Below are 13,261 nucleotides of genomic sequence, written 5' to 3' on the forward strand. Positions count from 1 at the left end.
GTCAAAAATGCTCAACTTTAAGCAAGCATAACTCCTGAACCATTGACCCTACAGGATCAAAACTTCATAAACGTAATTTATAGTAGAAAGGCACCAATTTTGAGTCTGGTAAAGTAAACTTTATTCATTTTGTTTAATAAGTACCGATATTCTCAAGTCCTTTCTGTCCTCCTAGTGTTTTATATTTCACCTACTCATTTTTATCGTAAATTCATGGAATCCACAGTCTAATTATGACTCATAATTAAAGAGCCCTTGCAATCAGATCATATAATTGATGAAATATAATTGTGCAACTTAATGGTAAATAAAAAGAAAACGAACTGCACGGTTTTTCTTCAAAGATCTGCAGTATAAAGTACATGGCAGATTTTCTATCTACTTGGTCGAGAGCCACTTCCATTGAAAAAAAATAGAAATCAAATCGTTGCCTTGTACTACTATCACGGCGAGAGGCGATTTAGTTAGCTCCGTTGGTTAAATGGAAATCTGTATCGCTTCAATTCCCAGGTCGATATCAAGGAACACGGTATCGAAGCCCGTTCAAGGAAAGAAAGGTGAGCTTTTTACCTGGTACCGATATCGTCCGTAAAAGGACTTCTGTATCAATTGATTGGCTCGCTCAATGCACGTCAGCCTGGACAACGGCGCGGTATGCTCGATTTTCTAAATCGTGTCGAAATGACCAGCCCATAATGCCTCTCCCGTTTATCGGACGCCGGCAGTAATTGGCCATTAGAACAGAAATCTGCTTCGCCGGAACGACTTGATTCCGAGGTAAAAGCGCAAGTTCAATCGCGCGGCCGTGTCTCTATAAATAGAGCCTTGTTCTCGACATTTATATGGCTCAAACGAACAGAAACACTCCGGTCATTTAAAGGGCTATTCTGGTTTCGATGAAAAAATCAATTGTTTTGCATTTCCTTTCGCCCCTTGCACTCAAAGCTATTTTGAAGCTCTGGAAATTTACACCTAGAAATCTAATTCGATCCAGAACATTTCATAATCATGAATTAATAACTCCCACAGTTCTCGATACATAAAATGACTTACAAAAATTCATGATGTTACTTCGAATGTGAGTAAACACATGTGCAAAATATTAGTTTGCTGGGTTCAAGCGTTTGGGATAAAATTAAATCCCAGATATAGTACTGGGAGCGCACCTATGCAATAAGTAGAAACGGTATGTCATGGTCAGACTAGTATTACCTATTAATAACTGCCACAATTTTCAACAGAATGTCTTATAAAAATCCATACTACTACCTCGAATATGTGTAAATATATGTGAAAAATTTCAGTTTGCTAAGTTCAAGGGTTCGTTTGAAATTAATTCCCAAATATGGTGGTGACAAACTATCTGTACAGGAAGTAGAAACGGTAAGTCGTGATCAGACTAGTATAACCTATTAATAACAACCACAATTTTGAATAAAATGTCTTATAAAAATTCATACCACTACCTCGAATACGTGTAAATATATGTGAAAAATTTCAGTTTGCTAAGTTCAAGGGTTCGTTTGAAATTAATTCCCAAATATGGTGGTCACAAAATATCTGTACAGGAAGTAGAAACAGTAAGTCGAGATCAGACTAGTATTACCTATTAATAACTTCTACAATTTTCTTTGGAGCGTTATATAGAATAAATTTTTAATAAAATACATCATAATTGAACTTTTCACTTTTAGGTAGATCAATGATTTCTCGTCCGCAAAGAATGAATAATTCTTCTGAAAGAATTCCCTAAAAATTCAAAGTCCTCTAAACCGGACACCAGACATTTTTCGATCCTAACAAAATAAAACGACTAATTGGCGACCTCTCAGATCCGTCGTGTATTCGCTGTATCTAATTAACCGTGCCTGGTACACACTCGCGCACGGACTATCGTGTCCATGAGCAGCTCATCAATTAAAGGATCGATCCTAAATGACAAATGACTTTCATTTATCAGTAATGTTTCAGACCGGGCCGAAGTGGTGACATGAAATATCGAAGCGATTTTCTGTAATATGATCAGCCCGAGATCCGTGCGCGGTCACCGCGAACGGAATAGCAGGACCGGGAAATTAATGATTCTATGTATCCGGAATAAATATTGCTGTGATTTGCAAGCTAGCGGTCCGAGGATGTTATTAAAAATCTTGTAATATGTTCCGTGACGAGCATGGAAAAACAGAAACATGACGATGAATCAATTGGTGGAGCCTGAAGTTGGGAGATAAGAGGAAAAAGAATGGAAATTAGCTTACTTCAGTTCGAGATCAGAGGACATTAATCAGCTGCGTGTGATGCTGTGTCGAAGTGAATTTAATTCAGCGAGCAATTCAAATTATGCTTGAGAGCCTCTGTTTTTATTGAATCGTTTTCATTTGTGATTAATCGTATAATCGTATTCTTAGCAATAATTGAAAACATCTTCTGAAGTAATAACTTTTCGACAAGCATGGGTGAATACTTTTTGATAGAACATAAAAAGCTGCATCAAAAAATATGCGGCTCCATCTAAAAAATCAAAGTTAACCTTCATAAGTCCTTGACGCGTCCATCTACTATAAAATATAATAATAATTATTATTATTTAATCTGTACACCTAAAACTATTTTCGATAGTATTTTGAGGAAGATGCGTGCTCCTTCGAGGATGCAGTGTACATCTTCAGGGTTAAAAATCGTCCCGGAAGCATTGACACGCGGCAGCCGACAGCCCCGCGATAAATCGCGAAAGAAAGCGCGATAAAATAGCTGCGGTGCCATTTTCCGGGAACCGAGGTATACCAGGGTTTCGCACGAAGCAGCCTATTTCCCCTGGAGCGTTCTCGATCGCGTGGATCGACAAGAAGCGAGACGTGGTCCATGGCTCGCATAAACGCGACACGAGCCTGAAACACGGTCCGCGCGTCCCGGCGCATTACGGCCACGCATAACCGTACAATATTGCAAACATTCAGCGCAAAGGTGACTCGGCTGCACCTGCGGTAAGCAAACAGGGACGAAGGGAATGGACGTGCGCGGGTTTCGAGACGAGAAGAAGGTGTAGGAGAGGGCAACGAGAGACGAGGAACTCGTAGCAAGAGTTCCTATGGTCGATCCCCTCTTTCTTGAGGACTCTTCTGCTTCTTCTTCGTCTGCTCTTCCTCTTCTCTTGGCTGTCCACCTTCTCCCTCTGGCGTAAGGGCGCGCGTGGGCAGGCGTGAAATACTGCCGCACGACGAACATTTTATAGGTGGAAACGAGGCACGAGGTGGGCCGAGGTCGGGGCTCCGGCAGGCCGATTAAAAGTACGAACACGGGGCCCACGGGTGATAATTAATTCACGGCACTGTGCACGCCAGACGGTTTATCCGTGCGATCCGGACGGGCCCCGCTCTTTTTCGTTCTCTCCTCTACGGAGTGCCACGACGACTCCACCGGACGACTCGAGAGATGGCTGCTGGCTGCTGCTGCTGCTGCCTCCCTTTTCGTCGTGTCGCCTGAACGAGACAGAGAGGATTTAAGGGTACGGTTCACCGAGCCGTCGATGGCTCTGTTTTTAATTGCACGGACTGTCGATCTTGATTATACCCGCGGAAAAGAATGCGCCCCGATACAGCGACGCGCCCCATGGATCATGAGACGTTACTCGGCCTCTGAAGCCGGAGAAGTTCTTACAGACTTCTTCTTCCTCTTCTTCTTCTTCTTCCTCTCCTCTACCCTGTGAATGTCCGACTAATTCGAGGCTCTCTCGATGCCGATCGTTCCGTGCTACGTGGACTCGTGATTTTTCAACTGGGGGAATCGGTCTGGTAATTGTTTATAATGGGACACTCTTCGTTGCGGATTTTTATGCAAAATAAAAATTGTGGGAATCGGCTTATATTAGACAGGATTATTTTAGTAAACTAAAAATACGAGAAATAAATCAAGAATAACATTAGCCAACCAAATATTCAACATCGAAACTTGTCTTATATCATTAGTGAAATGTCTGACTATTGTCCACTGTTTCTACTTGTAGTGATGGCTCGCTATTAATTTGTTTTTGTGTGATGCACAGGCCATTAAAAGTGTGGATCAATTTGTAACTTTTTTTAAAAATATGAAGTCAATTGTAGAAAATGGTGGTGACTATAGATTACTATTAGCATGCTCTGTACGAAGCCCCAAAAAATCATTCAACACGAACACTTGTCTTATATCATAGCTAGGGAAATGTCTGACTATTGTCCGCTATTTCTACTTGTAGTGATACTTAATGATGACTCGCTATTAATTTGTTTTTGTGGGCATCAAAAGTGTGGACCGATTTGTGACATTTTTTAAAAATATGAAGACAATTGTAGAAAATGGTGGTGACTATACATTACGATTAACGTCCTCTTTATGAAGCCCCCTGAAATGTCTGACTATTGTCCGCTATTTCCACTCGCGTAGTGATCCTTAACACTAGATCTACCAAGGGGGTCAAAATGACTTGCTCCTGATTTGTTCTTTCAAAAATATGAAACTTATGATTTTCTGAGAAATTGTTTTAGCGAACTTCTCTATCGAAGTACACATTTAAACGAAACTAATACGAAATCTGTTTCATCAATGGGGTTTAGTGCTCGGTAATTCTAGTGTTAATAATGGCTTGGTATTATTTTGTTTTTGTGTAACGCACAGACCATGTAACATTCTTTCAAAAATATGGAGTCAATTCCAGAAAAAGGTGGTGACTATGATAAAACAATATCCAACACAATATCCTTGAACGCTGTAAAAACTTGTGGATAATTGTATGCATCAATGCAAGAGTTAAATTAGAGACTTCCCGCATATATCTCCACCCCCATAACGGCAACCAGTTACTCTCCTCGACGGTTCCCTCTGCCCAGTATTGCAACGGGAACCCGTCACCGAATCGGCTTCGCAAAAATGGAATCGGCAGCGTCCAGAGTGCAGCGGGCCGAAGGAATCGTGTGTACGGCGATCAGCCCGAGTCACGTCGATGCCTCTGGGACGAAGAGTAAGGGACCACCTTGCCGCGGGGGTTGAGAAAGAGAGTCAAGAGAAGTTACCTTACGGAATGGTATAAGTCTACCTACCGCGGTTCAGCTGATTGCGAAAATAAACATTCATTATTGTAATTACTTTCTGCGACGTGGCCGTGCCGAGAGCCACGATCTCGAGAGCGGCCGCGAACATCGTGGAGGGACACGGGGCGAAGAAGGAAACGGTGGCACGAGAATGAAAAGGAGAGAGGAGAGAGAGAGGAAAAACAAAGAGAGAAAGAGAGAGATCAGGAGCAAACAGCCAGACGAAGGCAGCCAGCCTCGTCTGTATATCTGTAACGAGAGTTTCATTGACGTGGTCGTCGTGCCCGAGGTGGGTTAATTACAAAGTCGAACCGACGATTCCTTCATTAGCGAAAAGGAATCGGTGAATCCAATTGCTGCTGCTGCTGCTGCTGTTGCTGCCGAGGCGAGACGAATCCTCGTTTGCATCCGCTCTCCTCTCTTCTGGATCTCTCCACTCCTCCACCGAGAAAAAAGAAATCAATTCGTGCGGCCCGTGATTGATCTGCTCTTTCGGTCGCGTCCGCAAGAAAGACCCTCGGCGGCTGGGACTTTAATTACCGCGGCAGGAATTTATTTCAAGAGTTTGTTAATGAAACCGGGGATCAATGAAACTGGCTTTCGGCGGGGACCCCGATTTATGGTGTTTACCAGGACTCTAGTCAGCGATCACGCGATTCACGATACTCCGCTGCCCAGGGACAGAAATGATTTGTGCCCTCGCGTTTCGCGCTGATTTAATCTGATTACTCGATGCCCGAGCGCCGCGACAGGTGCAAATTTAATGAGTGGCCGCTTTTCAGATTTGCGACCTGCTGTCCTTGTTAAACGGGCTTCGGTTTTTTTCAGGGTTATCGGTGGAGGCTGATTGAATATTATTCTCGGCATTGTTAGTGGGTAGCTGAGGATATTAATGTACTTCTGCAAACTAGTAAAATGAGTGACAGGTGTACTGCTGATTATTAAGTTGTCGCCTGTGACGTTCGATTTTTAATAGTACCTTCAAACGAACGTTGCTTCTGTCTAAATCAAACTTATTCATATTTTGTTAACGACGAAGATCATACAAAGTGTTATTTGAAAACTTTCCAGACGTATATCTAGAAAAGTATGAAAGGTATTGAAAATGTGTAAAACACGTGTCCAAGGATTTCGAGGGGGAAAGAGGGGGCCAGTATCAGTTTTTTATTTGGGTGGCGTTTTCAAGATCCCATAATAAAAAATATAGCTTCCCATTTGAAAAAACAAAGTTGACCTTCAAATGACCTTGAAAACATCATCCAAAAAAAAACCTCTTTCCCCCTCGAAATCCTTGGACACGTGTTTTACACATTTTTAATACCTTTCACACTTTTCGAGATATTAGGCTGGAAGGTTTTCAAATGAACACCCTGTATAGTGAGTGGTTAAATAAAATGTTGAGTAGTTTAAAAGTTGCTCTTTCGACCATATTGCTTCCAGATAATAAATTTCAAAGACTCACCGCGAGATCTTTTATTTCAGAAATCAGTATCTGATAAACTCCGAAGCAGACAGCATTTATCAACCGCGAGCCTTAATTAAGTAAATAATATCTCGAATACACGTATCGAAGATGCACCGATACAGGGATGACAAATTCACCGATCACCCTCGTCCACTTAACCCGAAATATCTAATAATGTCGAATGAAAAGCGAACGCCGCCCGTATAAATTGTATTGAAAAATCTACGTATTCTGTCTGCCTTATCGACGACCATAAGTCAATATTAATGATTCGACGGTATAGAGATGTTAAACTACCACCGTTGGCCGCTTCGGAAGTTAATAACCACTTACGTCCAGAGCCGAAATGTTCCTCGGCCGATTTAAAATATGACCGGGAAAGAAGTACGGCGCGACGTGTTACAAAAAGAGCATGCCACGATCGATATCAGATTTAAAACACCTTTTCGCAGGGGTTCGGAGATGCTGTTGCAATAAATAACGAGATTTCTTACTGGGGGACTCGTTTCCGAAAACGCAACCTTGTGCTCCCAACAAGAAAATGAAGAGCGGCCCCTGAAGAAATGAAGAAGATGGGGAGGAAGAGGAACTCGGAGAGAAGAGAAGAAGAAGAAGACGACGAGGACGAAGAAGTCAAAGGCCCCCGACGTTGCTCCGCCGGAGATCATTTCTGTCGGCATCCGGTCCGCGATAATTCGCGGCGGGCGAAGATAGATCGCGAAATCAATTTCTGAATGAAATTACGAAATCACTTCGGCAAACGAAGATCCGGCTTTTTGCCCGGCGGAGATTTACGCGATTGCTTATCTTGCGGGGCTCGGCTCGTTCACGGTGGACGCGACTTCTGCCCATTTATCCCTGCCGATCGCCGACGTATGTAAATTTACGGAGCCGTTAATTGCGGCGAGCTTCTTTCGGCCCTTTCGAACCAGAAAAACCGCCGACGTTGCTCGAGGCATGCGCCGCCACTTATGCCCCCGTGTACCAAAACCATATACTGCCACACGAGCTGCTCTGTACCCGCCTGTACACGCGCAACAAGTATCTATATTCAGATATCCACGGTAATGGCGATCGCACGGATGCGTTGCGAACACGGTTAGGCCCGTGGCTGATTTTTCACTGATTAACTCGTATTGCGGCCGAGCAAGGTCGGCCTGGCGAAACTTGCTTCGCTATGTATCACTGACAAGGAGAGGTCACAGTGGTGGGGTCGGCGATTTTAATGAAACTTTCTATGGTGAATCCGGAACAAAAATAAGCTGACCCATGTCCGAGACTTTTTGACAATACGAACAGATTTCTCGGATAACTTTTCCAAGTGTAAACGACGATCCTGAGTAAACAACGGTGCTAAGCGGGATATTGTTGTATTGTACTAATACTATTTCCTACCTGAGAATGATACATCGAGTATCATACAACTACATTAATTTCTTTGTAGCGAGATAACGCCCAAGGGAACCCCCTGGTAGTGGGGATAAAAAGGTCACATGATCCGCATACCCGAAAGTCATATCAATCGCGGGAACATTGTACTCATTACGAGGGTAGATCAATAATTACCCGTGTTTGAAGGCATTACTATAGTATACTCTCTTCAATTAAACAACGCCATACAAAATTTTATACTGATTGATACAGTCACTCGAATTGATATACGGACGCTCTAAAAAAAGACAACTTTTTTAATACTGTACTGTACGATTTGAACTTTTTTGAGAAACTAGAGCAATTAGTTCTAGTATCATAATAATATAAATATATATAATTAATAAAATAAATAATTAATTTTAAATATTCTTAAAAGGGTGAAATTGATTTGCAGAAGGGTGAAATTGACTTACAAAAGTGAGAAACCTATATAAATTGTCATCAACAGTTTCAAAATTTGTGGTAGGCTTGACATGCCTGATATAGACGAATATTACTTACGTTTTCAACAAAACCGAAAGCTATAACTTCATCCAAGTACTATGTCCTGGTCTTTGAATGCCTCCAATTGTACCCACTGCTAAAATCGATTCATTTGAACGACTGGAAAAACAGAACGCAAATATCTTCACCAGCTCAAACATGAAAACAAGTCTCGCCGCGACCATTCGAATGGGATATTGCGGTTAGCATCGGAACGTAACTTCAAACATCGCCTACGCTCATTCCAGAATCAGTACCGACTTTATCATCCCCATCAATGATCAGCACGTACACTCGGGGAGTATCCATTACAGGCCCCCGAGTCGTTTCGCGTTCCCCGGCCGCGCAATTGTATCGATAAAACAAAAGCAACCTATCGAAGGTACAGTGCCATTAATGGTCACCCGTCCCTTTCTTGCTTCTGTTATGCGATAATCCACAGAAGCAGCGCTACCCCGGCATTATCCTTTTGTATCCATTAGCGAGAGGGAGTGAACTAAGAAATTGTAGCGGCGCGCGGCAATCAAAAAACCACCATATGTTCCCTGCATCCCGGTTGTCTTAGACGCTGCCGTTAAGAGGGAAATTTATGCAAGCTACGAACAAAGCCCTTTGTTCGAAAATCGGATTTGATGCACCAACAGTCGCGTTAGACGCCATATCAATGAGCAACGATCATTGAAACTCGTTCATTTTTCCAATTACAATCAAACAACATCAGTGTTATGAAGATGATGCAATTTTTTCAACGTCAATTTTCTTTTTATATATCTTTTTATTTGTGTGATCTTGTTTAAGTCAGCCTTCCATCTTGATTTTTACCACATTTAAATCAAATTACGTCAAATCTTGTAATCGAATTTTAAACCACTTCCCGATGAACTAAAGACTTGAAACAAAAGAAAATTTTAATATTAACCGTCACACCTCGTCACGCGACGCTCGGTAGTACGTAATCGCATTCAGCGATCCCCACTCCGCGCGCCAGCGCTCCCTACTCCACTACGCGTTCCCACTCCGAATCATCCCCACTCCACTGGCACACTTCGCACCCACGAGCGCCCACGCTTTTATTTATAGTCACCAATGTCTAGAAAAATTATTTCCTCGTTTTTAGTGCATTTTAATATAAGCGTGGTTTTTAAAAAGTCTTCTTTATATATTTTTTATTAATAAAATTATCCTCAAGATACTCCTGCGTTTTAGGTTCTTCTTAAGGTAATTGTTAGACAATTCATAAAATGAAAAATATCTCTTTCTTCGTTGACGTTTGTTCTTGAAACTTAGAGCTTTTCGAATTCATTGTGGAATATAAATAATAATAATTAAATGCATACAATACGCAATATACTAATAACTAGATTGCGGATCTTTATGCAAAATAAAAATTCTCTTCATCAAGTACAAGATTATCCAGCCAAATAAAAATTGGTTACTTCCTTTAATACTCTTAACAGGACGAAAGTAATCTATTGATACTCTTAGATTCTTTTAATATTTCTACTGTTCAAAATTGCGGCTGCTCATTTTTGTCATAAATACATAAAATCCGCAGTCTACTAATCACCAACCTCCCGCTCAATTAACTATTCACCACCGATTCCTTCATCCCCATGTCCAACAGCCTCTTCGCGCCAGTTCCATCGCAATTCCCCATTGTTCCGAATTCGTCCGCCTCCAATTAGCGCGCGAACCGAGCACAGAAACAGACGTAGAACATTGTCTGTCGCTAGTGCTGCTGGTAATGAATCCGGCCGAGAGAGAGCCAATTAAAATTCCATCATAAATGGCACCGGTCCGGGGCCTAAGAATCGCGGCGCGGCTCGTTTATATGGCGCTTGCAACCAGTTTCTATTGACGAGCAATCGCTGTATCACGCCGGATGTTTGCATCTCGATTTTATCACTGTCATTTTACTCGAGTCAACACGAAAATGGCCGACGGCGCGATAAATGCGAATTTACACTTCTTCGCTTTGGATGTACATCGCGGATGAAAGCCGAACTATTTATACTTCGTCAATGAGTGTGAATTCGATTCACTGGTTCGATCTTTGCTGGCACAAGTATGTACAGTAGTTCACACTCAAGTGTCCGCCGCTATTCCCGCCAATTCCAAACAAATGGGACCTCAGACTTCAAGCGAGCCGATTAAAACTTGATACGTGCCGGTTATCTGTATCTCATTCACAACCCCTCTCCTTCCATCAGTTGAATTCGCTGAAGTCACCTCCCGCGCAAGCGTCCGCAGTCGGTCCGAATGTGGACACTTAACTGTGCACTGCTTTATGTATTTACATCAAATTGTTTTTCTACTTTGTTCGCGAATCACTTCCGTAAGCAGTAGCGCGTTATAACTAGTTGGGGCCTTGGGCAAAGTAGAATTTCGGAACCCCCGGGGAAAAACGTAGAATTTGGATCTTGGATCTTGGTTTGAGTTCGGGCTTCCTTTTGCTTTGGAGCCCTGGGCATTTGCCCAAGTTGACCATAGGATAACAGCCTTTACATGTCGTGGATGAATGCGAGACGTACATCCAAAGTGGAAAATTCCAAATTTACCATAACCATCGAAATACCGGTGCATCTCGTCCGGACAAGGTCCGCTGCAAGCTCCATTAGGCGAGAGAGATGAGGCAGAGGGAGGGGGGCAAAGGAACGCTACCTACCAGTAGTGCACCTCTGCACTAGGCGATATGCATTTGAACCAGTTGCACTGAGCTCCGGCGAGGTCGGGGTGAACGCCCAACGCCTTTAAAGAGAGTACGCAGATGCGATACGATGAGAGAGCCTCGCCCTGCCGGGCCTGCTTCTTTCATTGCCCAAGGCGTAAGGGTGCGTTTCCACCGGTGTTCTGCGTCGAGGTATTACGAGAGAGACGTAGAGTAATTGCCTGGTAATTGTAAACATCCTCTCCTCTGCCGACCCGGAATGAATTTTTCTCCGGAGATCGTTCCGAGGGCAGCTTTTTGTTCGACCGACGCATGGTAAGTGCTCCGGTGGAAATGGCGCTGATGTAATCGCCGATTCGAGAGTTCCGATTAATGACGAAAGGATCCTGGGTAATGTCGATGGGGGTAAGGCCGGATGCAGTTCTCAGGTGCGTTATGAAAGTCTAAGTGCGTCGTGAAATCGATGACGCGCGTGTGATTTACGAACTTTCGCGATGGTACCTTTGTGTTGTGGAATTTGTTCGGAGTTGAAACGAGATTGCTGTAAATTCTTGATTACGTTTCTTTTCGGTCGATATTGTATCGGGTTCGTGCAAGAACGATGACCAAAATCTTCGCTTTGTGATATATAAATAATTCTAATAAATCTTGTTTCTCGTGTGTGTTACTTTTTATATGTTATTTTTGAAGTATGCCATATTTTCTCGTTTGAATTTCTTCGTTGACCATGTTATACTAGGCTCGTGCGAAAATAATGACCGAATTCTCTTTCAATTTGAGTTTCATCAAATCTTGTTGGTTATGTTGCTTATTATATATTATTTCAAACTTGTTTCTTACTTAGCCTGCTTAAAACAAGGCAATGCGGAAGGATTTGGTCATTTTTTATACACCAATCTAATGTGACTGCTACATTGCAGATGTCATAGTAAAAACAAATAGTAAAAACATCCGAAGAATAAACACCAGTAAAAAGTTTAATCTATCGATTTCAATGAATCGGATTTATCCTAAACGTCCCGAATAATTACCCATACGCGCCGCGTGATATATTAACACACTTAAGTAAGATCAGTATAACAAAAATAGTGAAAATCTAGAGGGGCGTCCAGAAGGTACAGAAAGGGGGGAACGAGGAAGGAATGAAACGATATCGATGAACACGGGACGCGTTGCCATGTATCACGCGAAATTATCGAGAGAATAATCTGCGGTTCGGCAACAAGAAGACGCGAAACACTTAAGCAGGATGCACGCGCAGATATGTATAAGCACGAGCGTATATAGCATAAGGGATGCGTCGGTACAGGTGGGCGGCAATAAAATGAATTATAATGATGCCCGATGGATCAGAATATTAGCCTACGTGCGTCCACGCTTCGTGGATGACTGGCCAGTGGGAATGCGCCCTAACGCGTTCCGTTCAATTCTTCTCGGTCGCCAGAGACACACATCGCGCATCAAGGAGCGCGATTCGCGATGCACTCGACCCGATCCGAGATTAATGGAGGATATCACCGATGAAGGCGCGCTTTAATCAACGAAATTGGCGAGTACATAAACCTGACGTTGCACGCTCACGTGCCGGAGCGGAAAGGGCCGAAGGGACCACGCACTGCATTCGATTTTGCTGGAAAGTGCGACGAAAATCGGTATCACTTGAAAATTTAATCGATTCGCGAATAATAGGATGCACGCTGTTAATCTTCGTAGATTCATGTATCATTCTTGTCAATGACTTAATTATCACCATCGATCATCATGGGTTTTTCCAATGAAAATCCCATCAGACTTGTTGTATTGGAATCTGAACGTATCCAGTATTAATATATACATCAAATTATATAATAATTTACAATTTCTAAAACTATTTTTTTTATTTCTGTCCCAGTTTTTTGTACTTATCGACCACTGTGCGACGCCATTAATTGAATGAAGAAACTCTGAGCACTAACTTTGTTCTTTCTTTTCTACCTGAACACTACAACTCGCTTCAAGACATACTTGATGATGAAATTTATAAATATACGATGTTGTGAAAGAATCTTTAATCAGGAACCAAAAATAACAGTTATTCTAAAATTATCTACGATAAAAATCATTAATAAAAAGTTGATTATCATTGAAATTTAAGATAATGTACACAAA

The 13,261-nt window shown here is 42.3% G+C and overlaps 1 long non-coding RNA gene across 1 annotated transcript in view; it reads right to left on the reverse strand.

Moving 5' to 3' along the window:
- LOC143211080 (uncharacterized) overlaps positions 1 to 13,261 on the reverse strand; it is a 179,081-nt gene that overhangs the window by 154,140 nt on the left and 11,680 nt on the right. The window lies entirely within an intron of this gene.

The sequence above is a fragment of the Lasioglossum baleicum genome, chromosome 8 (assembly GCF_051020765.1).
Source record: "Lasioglossum baleicum chromosome 8, iyLasBale1, whole genome shotgun sequence".
Taxonomy (NCBI): Eukaryota; Metazoa; Arthropoda; class Insecta; order Hymenoptera; family Halictidae; genus Lasioglossum; species Lasioglossum baleicum.